The sequence below is a fragment of the Oncorhynchus kisutch genome, linkage group LG13 (assembly GCF_002021735.2).
Source record: "Oncorhynchus kisutch isolate 150728-3 linkage group LG13, Okis_V2, whole genome shotgun sequence".
NCBI lineage: Eukaryota > Metazoa > Chordata > Actinopteri > Salmoniformes > Salmonidae > Oncorhynchus > Oncorhynchus kisutch.
In genome coordinates, this window is record NC_034186.2 from 889,309 (window position 1) to 903,639 (window position 14,331).

Genomic DNA, 14,331 nt, shown 5'->3' on the forward strand with positions numbered 1-14,331 from the left:
ACTATACTATATATACACTATACTATATACACTATACTATATACAGTATATACATACTATACACACTATACTATGTATACTATATACACTATACTATATACACACTATACTATATACACACTACACAATACTATATACACTATACTATATATACACTATAGTATATACACACTATATACACTATACTATATACACACTATATACACTATACTATATACACACTATACTATACACTCTACTATATACACTATGCTATATACACTATACTATATACATACTATATACACTAGACTATATACACTATACCATATACACACTATACTATATACACTATACTATACACACTATACTATATACACACTATACTACATACACTATACTGTATACACTATACTATATACACACTATATACACTATATACACTATACTATATACACTGTACTATATACACACTATACCCTCTATACTATATACACTATACTATATACACGCTATACACACTATACTTTATACACACTATACTATATACACACTATACTATATACACACTATACCATATATACACTATACTATATACACTATACAATATATATATATATATACTATATACACTATACTATATACACACTATACACACTACTATATACACACTATACTATTTATACACTATACTATATACACTATACCATATATACACTATACTATATGCACACTATATACTATATATACACTCTACTATATACACTATACTATATATACACTATACTATATATACACTATACTATATACACTATACTATATACAGTATATACATACTATACACACTATACTATGTATACTATATACACTATACTATATACACACTACACACACTACTATATACACTATACTATATACACACTACACAATACTATATACACTATACTATATATACACTATAGTATATACACACTATATACACTATACTATATACACACTATATATACTATATATACACTCTACTATATACACTATACTATATATACACTATACTATATATACACTATACTATATACACTATACTATATACAGTATATACATACTATACACACTATACTATGTATACTATATACACTATACTATATACACACTATACTATATACACACTACACAATACTATATACACTATACTATATATACACTATAGTATATACACACTATATACACTATACTATATACACACTATATACACTATACTATACACACTATACTATACACTCTACTATATACACTATGCTATATACACTATACTATATACATACTATATACACTAGACTATATACACTATACCATATACACACTATACTATATACACTATACTATACACACTATACTATATACACACTATACTACATACACTATACTGTATACACTATACTATATACACACTATATACACTATATACACTATACTATATACACTGTACTATATACACACTATACCCTCTATACTATATACACTATACCATATATACACTATACTATATACACGCTATACACACTATACTTTATACACACTATACTATATACACACTATACTATATACACACTATACCATATATACACTATACTATATACACTATACAATATATATATATATACTATATACACTATACTATATACACACTATACACACTACTATATACACACTATACTATTTATACACTATACTATATACACTATACCATATATACACTATACTATATGCACACTATATACTATATATACACTCTACTATATACACTATACTATATATACACTATACTATATATACACTATACTATATACACTATACTATATACAGTATATACATACTATACACACTATACTATGTATACTATATACACTATACTATATACACACTATACACACTACTATATACACTATACTATATACACACTACACAATACTATATACACTATACTATATATACACTATAGTATATACACACTATATACACTATACTATATACACACTATATACACTATACTATACACTCTACTATATACACTATGCTATATACACTATACTATATACATACTATATACACTAGACTATATACACTATACCATATACACACTATACTATATACACTATACTATATACACACTATACTATATACACACTATACTACATACACTATACTGTATACACTATACTATATACACACTATATACACTATACTATATACACTGTACTATATACACACTATACCCTCTATACTATATACACTATACCATATATACACTATACTATATACACGCTATACACACTATACTTTATACACACTATACTATATACACACTATACTATATACACACTATACCATATATACACTATACTATATACACTATACCATATATATACTATATACACTATACTATATACACACTATACACACTACTATATACACACTATACTATTTATACACTATACTATATACACTATACTATATACACACTGTACACACTATACTATATACACTATACTATATACATACTATACACACTATACTATATACACTATACTATAAACACACTACTATATACACTCTACTATATACACACTATACTATATACACACTATACACTATACTATATACACACTATACACTATACTATATACATACTATATATGGCCTAGACCATATATATATATATATATACTATATACACTATACTATATACACACTATACACACTACTATATACACACTATACTATTTATACACTATACTATATACACTATACCATATATACACTATACTATATGCACACTATATACTATATATACACTCTACTATATACACTATACTATATATACACTATACTATATATACACTATACTATATACACTATACTATATACAGTATATACATACTATACACACTATACTATGTATACTATATACACTATACTATATACACACTATACACACTACTATATACACTATACTATATACACACTACACAATACTATATACACTATACTATATATACACTATAGTATATACACACTATATACACTATACTATATACACACTATATACACTATACTATACACTCTACTATATACACTATGCTATATACACTATACTATATACATACTATATACACTAGACTATATACACTATACCATATACACACTATACTATATACACTATACTATATACACACTATACTATATACACACTATACTACATACACTATACTGTATACACTATACTATATACACACTATATACACTATACTATATACACTGTACTATATACACACTATACCCTCTATACTATATACACTATACCATATATACACTATACTATATACACGCTATACACACTATACTTTATACACACTATACTATATACACACTATACTATATACACACTATACCATATATACACTATACTATATACACTATACCATATATATACTATATACACTATACTATATACACACTATACACACTACTATATACACACTATACTATTTATACACTATACTATATACACACTGTACACACTATACTATATACACTATACTATATACATACTATACACACTATACTATATACACTCTACTATATACACACTATACTATATACACACTATACACTATACTATATACATACTATATATGGCCTAGACCATATATATATATATATACTATATACACTATACTATATACACACTATACACACTACTATATACACACTATACTACATACACTATACTGTATACACTATACTATATACACTATACTATATACACTGTACTATATACACTGTACTATATACACACTATACCCTCTATACTATATACACTATACTATATACACTATACCATATATACACTATACTATATACACGCTATACACACTATACTATATACACTATACTTTATACACACTATACTATATACACACTATACTATATACACACTATACTATATACACACTATACTATATACACTATACTATATACACTATACTATATACACTATACCATATATATATATACTATATACACTATACTATATACACACTATACACACTATACTATTTATACACTATACTATATACACTATACTATATACATACTATACACACTATACTATATACACACTACTATATACACTCTACTATATACACACTATACACTATATACACTATACTATATCAAATCAAATCAAAATCAAATCAAATTTATTTATATAGCCCTTCGTACATCAGCTGATATCTCAAAGTGCTGTACAGAAACCCAGCCTAAAACCCCAAACAGCAAGCAATGCAGGTGGAGAAGCACGGTGGCTAGGAAAAACTCCCTAGAAAGGCCAATACCTAGGAAGAAACCTAGAGAGGAACCAGGCTATGTGGGGTGGCCAGTCCTCTTCTGGCTGTGCCGGGTGGAGATTATAACAGAACATGGTCAAGATGTTCAATGTTCATAAATGACCAGCATGGTCGAATAATAATAAGGCAGAACAGTTGAAACTAGAGCAGCAGCACAGTCAGGTGGAAGTTGAAACTGGAGCAGCAGCATGGCCAGGTAGACTGGGGACAGCAAGGAGTCATCATGTCAGGTAGTCCTGGGGCATGGTCCTAGGGCTCAGGTCAGTTGAAACTGGAACAGCAGCATGGCCAGGTGGACTGGGGACAGCAAGGAGTCATCATGTCAGGTAGTCCTGGGGCATGGTCCTAGGGCTCAGGTCCTCCGAGAGAGAGAAAGAAAGAGAGAAGGAGAGAATTCGAGAACGCACACTTAGATTCACACAGGACACCGAATAGGACAGGAGAAGTACTCCAGATATAACAAACTGACCCCAGCCCCCCGACACAAACTACTGCAGCATAAATACTGGAGGCTGAGACAGGAGGGGTCAGGAGACACTGTGGCCCCATCCGAGGACACCCCCGGACAGGGCCAAACAGGAAGGATATAACCCCACCCACTTTGCCAAAGCACAGCCCCCACACCACTAGAGGGATATCTTCAACCACCAACTTACCATCCTGAGACAAGGCTGAGTATAGCCCACAAAGATCTCCGCCACGGCACAACCCAAGGGGGGGGGGGGGCGCCAACCCAGACAGGATGACCACAACAGTGAATCAACCCACTCAGGTGACGCACCCCCTCCAGGGACGGCATGAGAGAGCCCCAGCAAGCCAGTGACTCAGCCCCTGTAATAGGGTTAGAGGCAGAGAATCCCAGTGGAAAGAGGGGAACCGGCCAGGCAGAGACAGCAAGGGCGGTTCGTTGCTCCAGAGCCTTTCCGTTCACCTTCCCACTCCTGGGCCAGACTACACTCAATCATATGACCCACTGAAGAGATGAGTCTTCAGTAAAGACTTAAAGGTTGAGACCGAGTTTGCGTCTCTGACATGGGTAGGCAGACCGTTCCATAAAAATGGAGCTCTATAGGAGAAAGCCCTGCCTCCAGCTGTTTGCTTAGAAATTCTAGGGACAATTAGGAGGCCTGCGTCTTGTGACCGTAGCGTACGTATAGGTATGTACGGCAGGACCAAATCAGAGAGATAGGTAGGAGCAAGCCCATGTAATGCTTTGTAGGTTAGCAGTAAAACCTTGAAATCAGCCCTTGCTTTGACAGGAAGCCAGTGTAGAGAGGCTAGCACTGGAGTAATATGATCAAATTTTTTGGTTCTAGTCAGGATTCTAGCAGCCGTATTTAGCACTAACTGGAGTTTATTTAGTGCTTTATCCGGGTAGCCGGAAAATAGAGCATTGCAGTAGTCTAACCTAGAAGTGACAAAAGCATGGATTAATTTTTCTGCATCATTTTTGGACAGAAAGTTTCTGATTTTTGCAATGTTACGTAGATGGAAAAAAGCTGTCCTCGAAATAGTCTTGATATGTTCTTCAAAAGAGAGATCAGGGTCCAGAGTAACGCCGAGGTCCTTCACAGTTTTATTTGAGACGACTGTACAACCATTAAGATTAATTGTCAGATTCAACAGAAGATCTCTTTGTTTCTTGGGACCTAGAACAAGCATCTCTGTTTTGTCCGAGTTTAATAGTAGAAAGTTTGCAGCCATCCACTTCCTTATGTCTGAAACACATGCTTCTAGCGAGGGCAATTTTGGGGCTTCACCATGTTTCATTGAAATGTACAGCTGTGTGTCATCCGCATAGCAGTGAAAGTTTACATTATGTTTTCGAATAACATCCCCAAGAGGTAAAATATATAGTGAAAACAATAGTGGTCCTAAAACGGAACCTTGAGGAACACCGAAATTTACAGTTGATTTGTCAGAGGACAAACCATTCACAGAGACAAACTGATATCTTTCCGACAGATAAGATCTAAACCAGGCCAGAACATGTCCGTGTAGACCAATTTGGGTTTCCAATCTCTCCAAAAGAATGTGGTGATCGATGGTATCAAAAGCAGCACTAAGGTCTAGGAGCACGAGGACAGATGCAGAGCCTCGGTCCGATGCCATTAAAATGTCATTTACCACCTTCACAAGTGCCGTCTCAGTGCTATGATGGGGTCTAAAACCAGACTGAAGCATTTCGTATACATTGTTTGTCTTCAGGAAGGCAGTGAGTTGCTGCGCAACAGCCTTCTCTAAAATTTTTGAGAGGAATGGAAGATTCGATATAGGCCGATAGTTTTTTATATTTTCTGGGTCAAGGTTTGGCTTTTTCAAGAGAGGCTTTATTACTGCCACTTTTAGTGAGTTTGGTACACATCCAGTGGATAGAGAGCCGTTTATTATGTTCAACATAGGAGGGCCAAGCACAGGAAGCAGCTCTTTCAGTAGTTTAGTTGGAATAGGGTCCAGTATGCAGCTTGAAGGTTTAGAGGCCATGATTATTTTCATCATTGTGTCAAGAGATATAGTACTAAAACACTTGAGCGTCTCTCTTGATCCTAGGTCCTGGCAGAGTTGTGCAGACTCAGGACAACTGAGGTTTGGAGGAATACGCAGGTTTAAAGAGGAGTCCGTAATTTGCTTTCTAATAATCATAATCTTTTCCTCAAAGAAGTTCATGAATTTATCACTGCTAAAGTGAAAGTCATCCTCTCTTGGGGAATGCTGCTTTTTAGTTAGCTTTGCGACAGTATTAAAAAGGAATTTCGGATTGTTCTTATTTTCCTCAATTAAGTTAGAAAAATAGGATGATCGAGCAGCAGTAAGGGCTCTACGGTACTGCACGGTACCGTCCTTCCAAGCTAGTCGGAAGACTTCCAGTTTGGTGTGGCGCCATTTCCGTTCCAATTTTCTGGAAGCTTGCTTCAGAGCTCGGGTATTTTCTGTGTACCAGGGAGCTAGTTTCTTATGAGACATTTTTTTTGTTTTTAGGGGTGCAACTGCATCTAGGGTATTGCGCAGGGTTAGATTGAGATCCTCAGTTAGGTGGTTAACTGATTTTTGTCCTCTGGCGTCCTTGGGTAGGCAGAGGGAGTCTGGAAGGGCATCAAGGAATCTTTGTGTTGTCTGTGAATTTATAGCACGACTTTTGATGTTCCTTGGTTGGGGTCTAAGCAGATTATTTGTTGCAATTGCAAACGTAATAAAATGGTGGTCCGATATTCCAGGATTATGAGGAAAAACATTAAGATCCACCACATTTATTCCATGGGACAAAACTAGGTCCAGCGTATGACTGTGACAGTGAGTGGGTCCAGAGACATGTTGGACAAAACCCACTGAGTCGATGATGGCTCTGAAAGCCTTTTGGAGTGGGTCTGTGGACTTTTCCATGTGAATATTAAAGTCACCAAAGATTAGAATATTATCTGCTATGACTACAAGGTCCGATAGGAATTCAGGGAACTCAGTGAGAAACGCTGTATATGGCCCAGGAGGCCTGTAAACAGTAGCTATAAAAAGTGATTGAGTAGGCTGCATAGATTTCATGACTAGAAGCTCAAAAGGAAAATGTCATTTTTTTTTTTGTAAATTGAAATTTGCTATCGTAAATGTTAGCAACACCTCCGCCTTTGCGGGATGCACGGGGGATATGGTCACTAGTGTAGCCAGGAGGTGAGGCCTCATTTAAAACAGTAAATTCATCAGGCTTAAGCCATGTTTCAGTCAGGCCAATCACATCAAGATTATGATCAGTGATTAGTTCATTGACTATAATTGCCTTTGAAGTAAGGGATCTAACATTAAGTAGCCCTATTTTGAGATGTGAGGTATCATGATCTCTTTCAGTAATGACAGGAATGGAGGTGGTCTTTATCCTAGTGAGATTGCTAAGGCGAACACCGCCATGTTTAGTTTTGCCCAACCTAGGTCGAGGCACAGACACGGTCTCAATGGTGATAGCTGAGCTGACTACACTGACTGTGCTAATGGCAGACTCCACTATGCTGGCAGGCTGGCTAACAGCCTGCTGCCTGGCCTGCACCCTATTTCATTGTGGAGCTAGAGGAGTTAGAGCCCTGTCTATGTTGGTAGATAAGATGAGAGCACCCCTCCAGCTAGGATGGAGTCCGTCACTCCTCAGCAGGTCAGGCTTGGTCCTGTTTGTGGGTGAGTCCCAGAAAGAGGGCCAATTATCTACAAATTCTAACTTTTGGGAGGGGCAGAAAACAGTTTTCAACCAGCGATTTGAGTTGTGAGACTCTGCTGTAGAGCTCATCACTCCCCCTAACTGGGAGGGGGCCAGAGACAATTACTCGATGCCGACACATCTTTCTAGCTGATATGCACGCAGAAGCTATGTTGCGCTTAGTGATTTCTGACTGTTTCATCCTAACATCGTTGGTGCCGACGTGGATAACAATATCTCTATACTCTCTACACTCGCCAGTTTTAGCTTTAGCCAGCACCATCTTCAGATTAGCCTTAACGTCGGTAGCCCTGCCCCCGGGTAAACAGTGTATGATCGCTGGATGATTCGCTTTAAGTCTAATACTGCGGGTAATGGAGTCGCCAATGACTAGAGTTTTCAATTTGTCTAATGGTGGGAAGCTTCGGCGTCTCAGACCCCGTAACGGGAGGAGTAGAGACCAGAGAAGAATCGGCCTCTGACTCCGACCCGCTGCTTAATGGGGAAAACCGGTTGAAAGTTTCTGTCGGCTGAATGAGCGACACCGGTTGAGCGTTCCTACAGCATTTCCTTCCAGAAACCGTGAGAAAGTTGTCCGGCTGCGGGGACTGTGCCAGGGGATTTACACTACTATCTGTACTTACTGGTGCCACAGACGCTATTTCATCCTTTCCTACACTGAAATTACCCTTGCCTAACGATTGCGTCTGAAGCTGGGCTTGCAGCACAGCTATCCTCGCCGTAAGCCGAGTACAGCGGCTGCAATTAGAAGTCATCATGTTAATGTTACTACTTAGCTTCGGCTGTTGGAGGTCCTGACGAATCGTGTCCAGATAAAGCGTCCGGAGTGAAAAAGTTGAGGAAAAAATAAATAAATATATGAACGGTAATTAAAAAGTGAAAACCGTAAAGTTGTCAGGTAGCAAAACAGGTTAGCAACAAAACGCACAGCAACTCGAAAACAAGCCTGCAAGTTGTGACCGGAAATGACCGGAAAATGTGACCCTATGCAGCCTACTTACATACTATATACACTATACTATATATACACTATACTATATACACACTATACTATATACACTATACTATATACACACTATACTATATACACTATACCATATATACACTATACCATATATATATATATATATATACTATATACACTATACTATATACACACTATACACACTACTATATACACACTATACTATTTATACACTATACTATATACACACTGTACACACTATACTATATACACTATACTATATACACACTATACTATATACACACTATACTATATACACTGTACCATATATACACTATACCATATATATATACTATATACACTATACTATATACACACTATACTATTTATACACTATACTATATATACACTATACTATATACACTATACTATATACAGTATATACATACTATACACACTATACTATGTATACTATATACACTATACTATATACACACTATACACACTACTATATACACACTATACTATATACACGCTACACAATACTATATACACTATACTATATATACACTATAGTATATACACACTATATACACTATACTATATACACTATACTATATACACACTATACTATACACTCTACTATATACACTATGCTATATACACTATACTATATACATACTATATACACTATACCATATACACACTATACTATATACACTATACTATATACACACTATACTATATACACACTATACTACATACACTATACTGTATACACTATACTATATACACACTATATACACTATACTATATACACTGTACTATATACACACTATACCCTCTATACTATATACACTATACCATATATACACTATACTATATACACGCTATACACACTATACTTTATACACACTATACTATACACACTATACTATATACACACTATACCATATATACACTATACTATATACACTATACCATATATATACTATATACACTATACTATATACACACTATACACACTACTATATACACACTATACTATTTATACACTATACTATATACACTATACTATATACACACTGTACACACTATACTATATACACTATACTATATACATACTATACACACTATACTATATACACTATACTATAAACACACTACTATATACACTCTACTATATACACACTATACTATATACACACTATACACTATACTATATACACACTATACACTATACTATATACATACTATATATGGCCTAGACCATATATATATATATATATATATATACTATATACACTATACTATATACACACTATACACACTACTATATACCCACTATACTACATACACTATACTGTATACACTATACTATATACACTATATACACTATACTATATACACTGTACTATATACACACTATACCCTCTATACTATATACACTATACTATATACACTATACCATATATACACTATACTATATACACGCTATACACACTATACTATATACACTATACTTTATACACACTATACTATATACACACTATACTATATACACACTATACTATATACACTACTATATACACTATACCATATATATATATATATATATACTATATACACTATACTATATACACACTATACACACTATACTATTTATACACAATACCATATATATATATACTATATACACTATACTATATACACACTATACACACTATACTATATACACACTATACTACATACACTATACTGTATACACTATACTATATACACACTATATACACTATACTATATACACTGTACTATATACACACTATACCCTCTATACTATATACACTATACCATATATACACTATACTATATACACGCTATACACACTATACTTTATACACACTATACTATGTACACACTATACTATATACACACTATACCATATATACACTATACTATATACACTATACCATATATATACTATATACACTATACTATATACACACTATACACACTATTATATACACACTATACTATTTATACACTATACTATATACACTATACTATATACACACTGTACACACTATACTATATACACTATACACACTATACTATATACACACAATACTATACACTCTATACTATATACACTATGCTATATACACTATACCATATATACACTATACTATATATACGCTATACTATAAACACACTACTATATACACTCTACTATATACACACTATACTATATACACAATATACACTATACTATATACACACTATACACTATACTATATACATACTATATATGGCCTAGACCATATATATATATACTATATACACTATACTATATACACACTACTATATACACACTATACTACATACACTATACTGTATACACTATACTATATACACTATACTATATACACTGTACTATATACACTGTACTATATACACACTATACCCTCTATACTATATACACTATACCATATATACACTATACTATATACACGCTATACACACTATACTATATACACTATACTTTATACACACTATACTATATACACACTATACTATATACACTATACTATATACACTATACCATATATATATATACTATATACACACTATACACACTATACTATTTATACACTATACTATATACACTATACTATATACATACTATACACACTATACTATATACACACTATACACTATACTATATACACACTATATACACTATACTATATATACACTATACTATATACACACTATACTATATACACTATACTATATACACACTATACTATATACACTATACCATATATACACTATACTATATACACTATACCATATATATATATATATACTATATACACTATACTATATACACACTATACACACTACTATATACACACTATACTATTTATACACTATACTATATACACACTGTACACACTATACTATATACACTATACTATATACACACTATACTATATACACTGTACCATATATACACTATACCATATATATATACTATATACACTATACTATATACACACTACTATTTATACACTATACTATAAACACACTACTATATACACTCTACTATATACACACTATACTATATACACACTATATACACTATACTATATACACACTATACTATATACACACTATATACACTATACTATATACATACTATATACACTATACTATATACACACAATACTATACACTCTATACTATATACACTATGCTATATACACTATACTATATACATACTATATACACTAGACTATATACACTATACCATACACACTATACTATATACACTATACTATATACACACTATACTACATACACTATACTGTATACACTATATACACTATACTATATACACTACTATATACACTGTACTATATACACACTATACCCTCTATACTATATACACTATACTATATACACTATACTATATACACTATACCATATATACACTATACTATATACACGCTATACACACTATACTATATACACTATACTTTATACACACTATACTATATACACACTATACTATATACACACTATACTATATACACTATACTATATACACACTACTATATACACACTATACTATTTATACACTATACTATTTATACACTATACTATATACACTATACTATATACACACTGTACACATTATACTATATACACTATACTATATACATACTATACACACTATACTACATACACTATACTATATACACACTACTATATACACACTATACTATATACACACTATACACTATATACACTATACTATATACACACTATACATACTATATATACACTATACTATATACACACTATACTATATACACACTATACTATATACACTATACCATATATATATATATACTATATACACTATACTATATACACACTATACACACTACTATATACACACTATACTATTTATACACTATACTATATACACACTATACTATATACACTATACTATATACATACTATATACACTATACTATATACACACTATACATACTATATACACACTATACACACTATACTATATACACACTATACTATATATACACTATACTATATACACTATACCATATATATATATATATATATATATATACTATATACACTATACTATATACACACTATACACACTACTATATACACACTATACTATTTATACACTATACTATATACACACTGTACACACTATACTATATACACTATACTATATACATACTATACACACTATACTATATACACTATATACACTACTATATACACACTATACTATATACACTATACACTATACTATATACACACTATACACTATATACACTATACTATATACACTATACTATATACCCACTATACATACTATATACACACTATACTATATACACACTATACTATCTATACTATATATACACTATACTATATATACACTATACCATATACACACTATACTATATACACTATACTATATACACTATACACACTATACAATATATACACACTATACTATATACACTATACTATATACACTATACACACTATACTATATATACACTATACTATATACACTATATACACACTACTATATACACTATACTATATATATACTATGCTATATACACACTATACTACATACACTATGTACATTAAACACAATATACGCTATCTACACTATACTTTATACACTATACTGTATACACTATACACATTATGTACACTATACACAC

The 14,331-nt window shown here is 32.5% G+C and overlaps 1 protein-coding gene across 10 annotated transcripts in view; it reads left to right on the forward strand.

The window, feature by feature from the left end:
• herc2 (HECT and RLD domain containing E3 ubiquitin protein ligase 2) overlaps window positions 1-14,331 on the forward strand; it is a 183,060-nt gene that overhangs the window by 149,558 nt on the left and 19,171 nt on the right. The window lies entirely within an intron of this gene.